Genomic DNA, 12,500 nt, shown 5'->3' on the forward strand with positions numbered 1-12,500 from the left:
GAGAAATAGACGGAGCCAGAGGGGAAGCCCGGGAGAGTTGAGTCTGGACCCAAGCATACCCACTCTCAACAAGAGGACAAAAGAAAAATAGGTGTTCGAGACTTTCCAGCTGAAACCCACAAAAACAGGTTAAAGGGATAGTGGGACACCAAGAAGAAATGCGCTGAGCAGTATATAGGACCAGATGTGGTTAAACGTGGTTCACTTAGGGTACATTTGGGTAAAAGTGGTTAACTAAGGGTAGATGTGAGTAAACATGGTTAACTTGGGGTAGATGTGGTTAAACGTGGTTCACTTAGGGTAGATGTGGGTAAACGTGGTTAACTTAGGGTAGATGTGGGAAAACGTGGTTAAGTTAGGGTAGATGAGGGTAAACGTGGTTATCTTAGGGTATATGTGGGTAAACGTGCTTATCTTAGGGTACATGTGGGTAAACGTGGTTCACTTAGGGTAGATGTGGGCAAACGTAGTTTACTTAAAGTAGATGTGGGTAAACCCGGTTTAGGGTAGATGAGGGTAAACGTGGTTAACTTAGGGTAGATGTGGATAAATGTTGTTAACTTAGGGTAGATGTGGGTAAACGTGGTTCACTAAGGGTAGATGTGGGTAAACGTGGTTAACTAAGGGTAGATGTAGTTAAACGTGGTTCACTTAGGGTAGATGTGGGTAAACGTGGTTCACTAAGGGGAGATGTGGGTAAACGTTGTTAACTTAGGGTAAATGTGGTTAAACGTGGTTCACTTAGGGTAGATGTGGTTAAATGCGGTTAACTTAGGGTAGATATGGGTAAACATGGTTAACTAAGGGTAGATGTGAGTAAACGTGCTTAACTAAGGGTAGATTTGGTTAAACGTGGTTCTCTTATGGTACTTGTGAGAAAACGTGGTTAACTAAGGGTACATGTAGATGTGGGTAAACGTGGTTAACTTAGGGTAGATGTGGGTAAACGTGCTTAACTAAGGGTAGATGTGGTTAAACGTGGTTCACTTATGGTAGATGTGTGTAAACATGGTTTACTTGGGGTAGATGTGGTTAAACGTGGTTCACTTAGGGTAGATGTGGTTAAACGTGGTTCATTTAGGGTAGATGAGGGTAAACGTGGTTAACTTAGGGTAGATGTGGGTAAACGTTGTTAACTTAGGGTAGATGTGGGTAAACGTGGTTACCTTAGGGTAGATGTGGGTAAACGTGCTTCACTAAGGGTAGATGTGGTTAAACATGGTTCAAGTAGGGTATATGTGGGTAAACGTGATTAACTAAGGGTAGATGTGGGTAAACATGGTTAACTAAGGGTAGATGTGGTTATACGTGGTTCACTTAGGGTAGATGTGGTTAAACGTGGTTCACTTAGGGTAGACGAGGGTAAACGTGGTTAACTTAGGGTAGATGTGGTTAAACGTGGTTTACGTAGGGTAGATGTAGGTAAACGTGGTTAACTAAGGGTAGATGTGGGTAAACGTGGTTCACTAAGGGTAAATGTGCTTAAACGGGGTTCACTTAGGGTACATGTGGGTTAACGTGGTTAAGTAAGGGTACATGTGGGTAAACGTGGTTAAATAAGGATAAATGTGGGTAAACGTTGTTAACTTAGGGTAGATGTGGTTAAACCTGGTTAACTTAGGGTGGATGTGGTGAAACCTGGTTAACTTAGGGTGGATGTGGTGAAACCTGGTTAACTTAGGGTAGATGTGGGTAAACGTGGTTTACTTAGGGTAGATGTGGGTAAACGTGGTAAAACGAGGTGAACTTAGGTACACCGGTAACTACATGCCTTACTCTTTACGAACAGTGTGTGGGTTCTTTTACGGGACCTCCGGCTTATCGTCCTTATCGGAGAAGACTAGAGAGTCTAACCATTTGCAGATGTAATTACAAAGGCAGCACTTTCTCCTCAGTTATTTAAGACCCTGAGTGTTGGTCCGGCCCGAGTTGAACTCACGACCTCCCGCGTGACAACCTGGTGCTCATCCAACTGAGCCACCGGTGCGCGGTTAAACCTTGTTTTTACATTCGTTCTACTTTTTTCATTCATTCGTCCCTTCATTCCTTCATTTTTTAGTTTATAAGGACTCATTTCTCCCTGCATCCTACTAATCTATGCAAAAGCCGTCATATATATATATCAAAAAAACACTCAACTAGAATCATAGTTCTTTATTTCATGTTAATTCAAGGTTCTCTTTTGAACTGGGGTAGTTAAGCAGATTTTATCAATTCAATTAAGCTCAACTGATGAGACTACATCTAGTTGTTAGTTGCCACTTTTTCTGAATTTGGATATGCAGGCTGAGCTTGTGACAGACCCCACCCCGCAGAGTGAAGGAGGAGGACCAAGTTCCAAGTCGTTGTAAAGCCAAACACTGAGGTTACATAAAATAAGCGTTGTCTTGAATCAAAAATATATTTCAACAACAACAAGCTTTTTTACCATATTTAAACATATTACAATCACAAAAAATAATTGATACTAAAATTTGTTAATAGTTCACTCAGAGCAAATTAAAAAAAAATTATATTAAAGCTTGAAAAGATAATTTTAAGGAACAGATAATATCATGAGAAAATCAAATAACAGTAAAAAAGGAAAACCCGCAGTCAAAAGACTCAATGCATGCAAGCAGAAAAAGATGAATTACAATACTAAGTACTACATTACTAAATACCAGGGCCCGGTTTGTTCAAAAGCCGATTAACGCTAATTCCAGATTAAAAATTAACCAAGGAGTTTGTAGTGCCTCGAACATTGTTGTGTTACATTTCTATCCGTGACACTTGCATGCTTAGAGGGGGCGTCTCTATTGCTCCTCGACTTTCAATAAACACGTGCGTCTTTGTAATTTCTGAGAGTGGTGTTCCGGAGAGAATAAAGTATTGAATTTAGCTTCGTTTCTGCTTCTCGCTAAAAGTTTATTTCTCTACTCCCAAGAGCTGTTCAACGCTGATATTCGGCAAAACCTTACATTAGAAGAAGTCAATCTTGAAAAACAAAAATAAGCAAAAGAAACTTTCACCGAAAAGTTAAAACTGGAAATAAAAGTATACGCTAATCCTGGATTAAGTTAATCTGCTTTCGAACAACCGGGCCCAGATGAACATTCATAAGTCTGCAAGATGTTTAGCTTTACTTCCTTGTTGAATTCTTTTTGGGGTAGATGTTTAAATTATTCCAAATTTTGGCAGCTGCAAGGCAAATGTTAAATTGACCATAGTTAGTTTTGATATTTTTTATGTAATATTACTTGATTTAGCAAATCTGGTTTTGTATTGATAAATTGATGATACTGTCCTGAAGAAATTATCAAAAGATGAGGGAAGAGGGTTGTTATGATACTGATACATAAAAACTACGTAAAAGAAAACAATGTCCTTTTCTTTTAAAATTTCCAGAGCTTTGCAGAGAGGCTCAGAGTGCTCATCTGGTTTTGACAAGGTAGTAATTAATACATATGGCTCTCTTTTGTAGAATTGTTAAGGATCTAAGAGTAGAACTATAAGTATTTCCCCGAACTGATACACCATAATTAAGGAACTTAAGGTATTTACGAATTCTTCTGTAGGGGCATGATTATCATAGTTTAAGAGATAAATGTTAAAACCACCAGATATCAAGCAGAGCTTTTTTTTTTAATCCAAGACAGAATAAAAGTTATTCACAAATATTTGTAAATTTAAAGAAGGATGCCCATACACAGGACCACAATGCAGGGGTGTAGCCAGGATTTTTCAAAAGGGGGGTCACACAGTGTCAAACAATATTAGATTAAGTCTGTAATTGTGGTTGTAAAATTCATTAATAATTCATTAGGGTGCAAACCAATCCCAGCACAGTATTCACATCACATATTGTACACAACTGTAAACCCCAATACAAATCAACTGGGGTTGATGAATATTATTATTAAACAGTAGAATTAACTTTTGATACAAACTCCTGCTCAGCTAATTAGTATTCATTAACTTTTGATACAGATCTCTACTGATTAAAATAACAATACTTTGCATTTAATTTAATGTATGTATTCATTTCACAAGCAGGATAAAATATTCGCGTCCGATCTGTATGGATTTACAATGGCTCGCCATTGTAAAGGCCCCTACAGATCTCCCGCTCATATTTTTATCTACTACTAAATCATCAGTATGTTATAGAATTTAGAGTATCCTTGGAGCACAAACAGTCAGAGTTGGAGTTGAAAGAAAGCTGAAAAAGCTCACAATCCTCAATTGTCAGAGTGAAATGGAAAAATTGAATGGCTGCAGAACTGACAGGTCCATCCATGGCTATGTAAAAAAATTTCAGGAGAGCAAAAGCAGTTTATTGCTGATCAAAATAAAAAGTTTTAGAGTCTTCAGTATGTGAATCGATCAATATCGAGAATTTACACTATAGAGTTATCGATAAACAAGAAGTCGCTGGAAAAAAGGCTTAAGTTTCTAAAAGATGTCGTAGAATTTTCCTCTTTTTTCCCTGCATAACAAGTTGTTTGTGGAATAAAAGGAACCCCAAAACCATTTTTCGGTCAACTCACACAAAAAATTCAATTTCATGGTTATAGACCGAGCACCTTATGCGCATATGCCTACCCAACATTAAGCATTGCCCTTGAGTCTATTACTGCTTTTGAAAACATTTTTACCAAACCAACGCTGCAAATGGAAATGCTAAGACCATCACGTTAAAGTAAAACATGACTGGAATGAGGAAAGGAATCCCAGATGTTGGACCTGCCTTAACTTGTTCAGTCTGTAGTCATGTAGAAGTCATTGTAGGGTACTCGTCTCACCCCAGTGGAGCATCACCGATCTCCTTTCTTTGTTTCTTCATCCAGTCATACAAGAGTTTAAAATACTCAGTGATAGCTGAAACATCCACCTCCTTTACTTCCTGTCATCTTCTCCAGAGCATAGGCCCAAGGTTTTCTCTTGACCTCATCTTCAACATGTTACTGGAGTAAAAAAAAAAATAGAAAGAAAGGAACTTTATTCAAGTGTCTAGTCATTCTAATGCTGGAGCACTAATTGGGGACACAGTACACTGAAATCAACAAATTGATGCAAATAAAATCAAATGTTGGTTTTTGAGAAGAGTATAAAATTGGAGTAACCGGAAAAAAACATCTCGGAGAACAGTAGAGAACCAACAAACTCAACCCACATGTGACGCAGAGTCTGGGAACACATTGGTGAGAGGCGAGTGCTCTCACCACTGAACCTGAGCTCTGACAGGTTTCTGCCTATGATTCCAAGAGTATTATTGAACACATTCTTTTTACTTGATGCAAACACTCATTAAAAACAGTTTTTCCCACTGTCAGCTTAATTTTTTAGCAGTGGGACTTATAAGGAGAGTGCTTTCTGATAGTTACCTTTGTTTGACACCTAACACGATTGTAGCCTGTATCAATAAAGTGACTGTTAACTAATTGTTACTAAATCAGGGGTTTCAATAAAATTTGAAGTAGGCAGCTGGTTTGAGTCTAGTAGCCGACTGTATCAAGAAGGGGCTAGCTGTTAGGCCCCTTCGTCTAGGGGGGTCTGGGGGCATGCCCCCCCCAGAAGATTGTGAAATCTGGAAGCTCTGAAATGCGATTTCCAGCATTCTGGGCACCACATTGAGTACAAAGATAAAGGGAGATTTCTTATCAACAGAGACACTGTGTGCAATTAAGCCCATTCTCTTGAAAATTGCCAGCGAAGAAAGATTTGGACCATTTCAAAAGGAAAATGAACGATTTTTAATGTTATATGACGTTTCGACAACTTCCTGTCATCATTACTACCAATTTCAAGCTGCCGGGAACGGCAAACTTTTTTGCGCGTTTTTTCAAGCGCGAATTTAAACAGAAATCGGTTCTGTCGAACGATAGGAATATGTCCTTTTAATCTGAACAAACGAAAAATTTACTGTTTTTGGAAAACAAGTCTTGACGGTTACTCAATAACAACCTGTTTTACATTAAACGTCTTGACATTTTTGGGGACGTAACTAAACGTAATTGAATTACGTAAAAAAATGTGACGGTTGGTCTAGGCCAAACTGCGGAAAAAAGTTATAGCCGTTCACTGTAGCTCAAAGATGGCAATATCAAATCTGATAATTATTTTGAAATTGAGGTTAAAAAAAGTACATTCAAGTCGATCAAAATGAATTTTACTTCAGGTTTGAAGGAATCCCTCAATTAATTCAATTTAGGGGAAAAAGTAGCCGACTTCTCTGAGCGAAGTAGCCAGCGCTTTTCGTCGGCTGTCGGTGCTTATTGAAACCCCTGCTAAATTCTCTCTACAACAGCACTTCCTCCAACCACAGTCAACTCGTCCCTGCACTGTACACACATCGATATCAGAACGCCTTTTAACTGCAATAAATGATTATTTCATATTTAAGTTTTTACCAAGTAATTCACTTCTGCTTGGCCGCACAAGTTAAAAAGCTGACAAAGAGTTGCTCATATTAACTGTGAGTTCCCATGATGTAGTTTCACTGGTTTAGCAGGGTTCAGCAGCACTTCCTCCAACCACAGTCAACTCTTCCCTGCACTGTACGCACATCGGAACACCTGATGCTGTTTCTAATAAAAATAATTGATATAATAATAATTAAAATAAGTATAATATTTAAGCTAATTAATGCACTTGTTGGTTTGTCACGCCGTTTGCGTCTTAACTTGGATGCATAGTTCTGGTTTCGATAAAGACGGCAATCAATAATGTAGCCTGCGAGCAGGCTCTCATGGGGGACTAGGGCTGGGGTTGAATGATAATTCAATCTCCCACACAGCCCCAGTCCCTCGGAGAGCCGTGCAAGCATAGTCACGATTCCCCTCCCCCTCTATCTGCAACCTCGTTCCCAGGGCTTCTCCCTCATTTGGGGGCGGGGCAATAAAAAAACGCCCCTCCCCCAAATGAGGGAGAAGCCCTGGGAACGAGGTTGCAGATAGAGGGGGAGGGGAATCGTGACTATGCTTGCACGGCATTATTGATTGCCGTCTTTATCGAAACCAGAACTATGCATCCAAATTAAGACGCAAACAGCGTGACAAACAAACAAGCGCATTGCTTGAAATTACTTACTTGCCGTTTGTATGCTTCGACACACATCCTCAGAAGTGACTGTTAACTAATTGTTGCTAAATTCTCTCTCCAACAGCACTTCCTCCAACCACAGTCAACTCGTCCCTGCACTGTACACACATCGATATCGGAACGCCTTTTAACTGCAATAAATGATATATTTCATATTTAAGTTTTTATTTTAATTATTTATGTACATTTTGTATTTTTACTGGGTTGCCGTAGGGCAATCCCAGTCGGAAATTGGGTGGCATTTGTTTGGTATTCTTTTTTTTTCCGTGTCGGTAAAAGTCTTGCCTGTCACTCCCCAGCTAAGTGGTATCTTTGTGCATAGAGCCTTCTGCTCGTATTTTCTTAGGATCGAGAGGGTAGTTGAAATGCGTAGATTTCTCTGGTGGACACAGTAGAATGATAAACTTAACCGGCAATGGCGTCGAAAGTCATGCAACGCATTTTGGCATAATTTTATTCTGTTACTCATCACCTTAGTGCTGTAAAAATGTTAAAAAATTTACGTCAAAAAAGTTACAGGAAAGCCATCACTCATGGACACAAAATTGTCTCCTTGCGATCACGCACCCGGAGAATATTAGTCAGTGCCTTTTCAAGACGTGTGCCTGTGCACACAAAACAAACGTTAAATTATTCCTTTTGAGCAATACAATTCATCTGTTTTGTTATTTAAAGAACTACGTCAAAGCTGTGCTTCCTGTTCTGCAAAACGTAGCCTGAACCGACAGAACAAACTTGTCCTTGATAGATGAAGTCGAAATGATTAAATGAGTAACTTGAGGAAGTTATATCTTGCGAACAAGCTCGGTGACCTATTTATTTAATTGCACATTTCGAGTCACCATAATGTAGGGAATAATCGAGAAAAGTTTAAGGAAAATCTTACAACAACATCTTCTACTACTAAGGAATCACCTTAAGTGTTATTAACGACACAACTGAATTATTTAAGACCGCTGCGCCCAGTAAAGTTGTAAGTGATTCTAATAATTCGTTTTCCTGATGCAAACACTCATTAAAACAGTTTTTCCCATGGCTTAAATTAATTTCGAGTCAATCCTGCCATGAACGCGTTTACTGCAACAAGAGATGAACCAAGTACTTCACTGCTGCCTTGATGCTGCCAGTTCTGCTCGTCCGCACAAGTCAAAAAGCTCGTAGAGAGTTGCTCATGTAAATTTTGAAGTCCTATGACCTTGCGTCACTGGTTAAGCAATGACAATAGGTGACGTTAACGATATCTCCTCTACACTGAGTCGAAAATACTATATCCAGATGGGGAAAAAAAGGCTTTTCCCTCTTCCTTATGATTTTTCTACATGTTCTTATTTCAGAGTGGGAAGAGACAAGGCGGTATCAAAATTCCAATAATAAGGTTAAGTTAACCTTAACGTACCCAGGAAGTGTTCTCTAAAACTTCCAAACATTGGTCAGCTCCAAACAATAAGGACATGAATACATCAGAAGTTTCAACTTGTTCTTTTTATAAGGCTAATACGCGAGTTACCTTCTCGAGGTCAAAACCGAAACTCAAGGTTAATTAACTGTGAGTTCCCACAATGTAGCTTCACTGGTTTAGCAGGCTTTAAAAAGGAACAGGAGACAAGAAGTTTGGAACAAGACACCAGTGAAAGTAATCATGTGGAGAGAGAGAGAGAGAGAGAGAGAGAGAGAGAGAGACCCCCAACGGAACACAACTTTAGGGATGTCACTTCCTTAACATAACGGAAAATGGATTATTACTGGCACGCATGACAAAGCACTTCAAGCAGTGAAAAATGAATTATACTACGCCACGGACGATATTTTCCTTACACTCTTTCACAAATTATCCACCCAAAAAATTCAATCCTCTTTCGAGATTGACGATAAAATAATCTTAAGTACACAGTCGAAATACCATAACTGGATAGGGAAAACAACTCCTTTATGCCAATTACATTTCCAGTAATTAGAAGTTACTCAAAGTAATTACAAGTACTAACATGCTTTTCCTTAATAAATTTTTCTACATGTATTTAGTTTAAGGTTGGAAGAGACAGGGGCAACATCAAAATCCCAATAACAAGGTTAAGTTAACCTTGAGGTTTTCAAAAAGCAGACTCCAAAATTAAACATGGTCAGCTCCAAACGAAAAAAAGTGAATTCTTCTGAAGTTTAAACTTTTCTCCTTTAATTAACAGAACAATAGTAAGTTAAAAGCTAAACTTGACGTATAACCCATTTGAAATTTCTTACCGTTGAGTCAATGATCCTGCCATGAACATGTTGACAGCAAAAAGAGATGAACCAAGTAATTCACTTCTGCTTGGCCGCACAAGTTAAAAAGCTGACAAAGAGTTGCTCATATTAACTGTGAGTTCCCATGATGTAGTTTCACTGGTTTAGCAGGGTTCAGCAGCACTTCCTCCAACCACAGTCAACTCGTCCCTGCACTGTACGCACATCGGAACACCTGATGCTGTTTCTAATAAAAATAATTGATATAATAATAATTAAAATAAGTATAATATTTAAGCTAATTAATGCACTTGTTGGTTTGTCATGCCGTTTGCGTCTTAATTTGGATGCATAGTTCTGGTTTCGATAAAGACGGCAATCAATAATGTAGCCTGCGAGCAGGCTCTCATGGGGGACTAGGGCTGGGGTTGAATGATAATTCAATCTCCCACACAGCCCCAGTCCCTCGGAGAGCCGTGCAAGCATAGTCACGCCTCCCCTCCCCCTCTATCTGCAACCTCGTTCCCAGGGCTTCTCCCTCATTTGGGGGCGGGGCAATAAAAAAACGCCCCTCCCCCAAATGAGGGAGAAGCCCTGGGAACGAGGTTGCAGATAGAGGGGGAGGGGAATCGTGACTATGCTTGCACGGCATTATTGATTGCCGTCTTTATCGAAACCAGAACTATGCATCCAAATTAAGACGCAAACAGCGTGACAAACAAACAAGCGCATTGCTTGAAATTACTTACTTGGCGTTTGTATGCTTCGACACACATCCTCAGAAGTGACTGTTAACTAATTGTTGCTAAATTCTCTCTCCAACAGCACTTCCTCCAACCACAGTCAACTCGTCCCTGCACTGTACACACATCGATATCGGAACGCCTTTTAACTGCAATAAATGATATATTTCATATTTAAGTTTTTATTTTAATTATTTATGTACATTTTGTATTTTTACTGGGTTGCCGTAGGGCAATCCCAGTCGGAAATTCGGTGGCATTTGTTTGGTATTCTTTTTTTTTCCATGTCGGTAAAAGTCTTGCCTGTCACTCCCCTGCTAAGTGGTATCTTTGTGCATAGAGCCTTCTGCTCGTATTTTCTTAGGATCGAGAGGGTAGTTGAAATGCGTAGATTTCTCTGGTGGACACAGTAGAATGATAAACTTAACCAGCAATGGCGTCGAAAGTCATGCAACGCGAATGGCGTTTTAATGGATCTTTGAACAAAATATACCCTTATGAAGTTCAATAATGGCAAGTCAATTGGATACTGAACAAGACAGGCGGTGGAATCTTACAAGCGACGAGTAATGGACTTCGACAACAATCTGTCGCCCGTCGAACCGAAATCAAAGTGAGGTGCATTTCTAATTTTACCAAGTGTGCTGTTATGTAGAACACTGAAACCAAATGGAAAATTATCTGGTAACTTATGGGTTCAAAGACAGAACAAATCGAACACCTCAAGTGGATCTGTGATCAACTCTGCACAGTCTTCACTAAAAACATAATTGGAAATGTGACAGTCAAGAATTATTTGAAAGAAAGCTTGTCGTCTATTTTGTGCTTCATTATTCAAGGAAAAGGTTCTTCATGGAAACGGTTTGATCCTGAACTTTTAATTTGGTGTAATATTGCACATATTTGACACAACTGAGTTTTTTTCTCTTCATGCACGCAATAAAATAGAAAGGGGTTTTTGCCTCTAATAGCAAATATGTTGTTTCTTTCAAAAAATTGTTCGCTGGAAAAGGTGGCTTTTATGAATTCATCATGTTTTATAATATGCGAGCTTAACTGGATAGCTTTTATGGCAATAGTAAAGCATTTTCGTGTCAAAATGAGGTTAGTGTCTTTCTGTTGTGCTAACTTAATTAAATATAAATATACATTCTGCCTCGTGAGTTTGTTATTCTCGTTAACCAGCAATGGCCTCGAAAGTCATTGCAATGCAAATGGCATTTTAGTGCATCTTTTATGTTGCTTGTTTCAATAAAATGTTTCGCTGGAAAAGGATTCTGTGATATTTTCTGCCTTTGTGAATTATAATATCGTAATGTGTATTGAATTTTCGAGCTCAAGGTTGAAATGTGATACGGGAGGACATTTTTAGTATTGCTCTGTCAGCAGGAAAGGTTCACGAAAATAAGCAGGTCTGTTGCAAGCGTGCTTGAGTTTCAACAAACTGAGCCGCAAAATCAGCAAAAAATTGTGACGCCGATGAATAATAAAGTAGCGGCTATTTCCAAAATGACGGAATTACCTGGTGATAAATAACCTCGTCTTGGAGAGTAAATTTTTGACTTAGCAGAAACAATGGTCAACCTAAAGGTTTGGGCGATTGTGATCTTTGTTTTGACTTCGCTCATTTATTGTCAAACTTTATAACACTTGACAGAAAAAGAAACTTATGAAAACCGGGTATCTTGCCATCATTTGACGCGGACGCTTCACTGTTTGGCGAGTAAACATGCCGTGGTAACTTAATCATGGCGCCCGCTGAATTCCGGCTATGTGACTTTCGATTTTGCGATTTATTTCTGCAGCCAAAATTGAACGTAGCAAAAATCAATTATCAACATGTCAGCCCAAAAGCCAATGTTTCTCACTTCCCATTTATTTTCTTCAATCTTTCTGGGTTCAATACTTTGCTAGTAACCACATGTCTTCTCAGGCTATTTACCCAAGACTTCTACCATGGCACTACAATGATAGACAATACCAAAACAATATCCTGTACTGTAAGAGCTATATATTACGCAAGGATAACTTGAATCTCCTGGAAGACAACACACAGCTCAGTTGACATTCTATATGGAATAAATCGCTGTGTTACTTCACTACCACGCGTAAGCAATGCCTGTCTGTTTTTTCCAAAGAGGACAGGAATTTCTTCTTTTTGACAAATGATAGGCCGGTAGCCAGCTTTTTACGTCAGAAAAGGATCTTTTTAGTCGTACGAACATGTGAGGACATGCGAGCCAAAGGGCCTCTGCTGGTATGACTTCTGGGTGATCCCTTAATTAAATGGTCTTAATGACCCCCCAACTTGAAAAAAAGTTGGCTGGGACAGTGCACGAACTACAAGCAACCCAGTGTACTATCACGGAGGGTCTAGTTTAATCTCAAAAAAATTGTCTGCACCCGAAACTAACCTAATACTATGTTTCTAATAATAATAATAATAATAATTAA

The 12,500-nt window shown here is 39.0% G+C and overlaps 1 long non-coding RNA gene across 4 annotated transcripts in view; it reads right to left on the reverse strand.

Annotated features, from left to right (window-relative positions):
• Positions 1-2,139: 2,139 nt before the first annotated feature.
• LOC137973404 (uncharacterized) overlaps positions 2,140-12,500 on the reverse strand; it is a 15,116-nt gene continuing 4,755 nt past the window's right edge. The window contains exons 3-8 of one of the 4 annotated variants that reach the window (XR_011117232.1): positions 10,053-10,195; positions 9,322-9,550; positions 7,072-7,214; positions 6,393-6,569; positions 4,730-4,946; positions 2,140-3,180 (exon numbers count right to left, since the gene is read on the reverse strand). This is a non-coding gene — a long non-coding RNA (uncharacterized lncRNA). Of the gene's footprint in view, positions 4,947-6,392; positions 6,570-7,071; positions 7,215-9,321; positions 9,551-10,052; positions 10,196-12,500 lie in introns of all 4 variants that reach the window. The other 3 variants (XR_011117230.1, XR_011117231.1, XR_011117233.1) reach the window with 3 other exon arrangements.

Source organism: Montipora foliosa, chromosome 10 (genome assembly GCF_036669935.1).
Source record: "Montipora foliosa isolate CH-2021 chromosome 10, ASM3666993v2, whole genome shotgun sequence".
NCBI lineage: Eukaryota > Metazoa > Cnidaria > Anthozoa > Scleractinia > Acroporidae > Montipora > Montipora foliosa.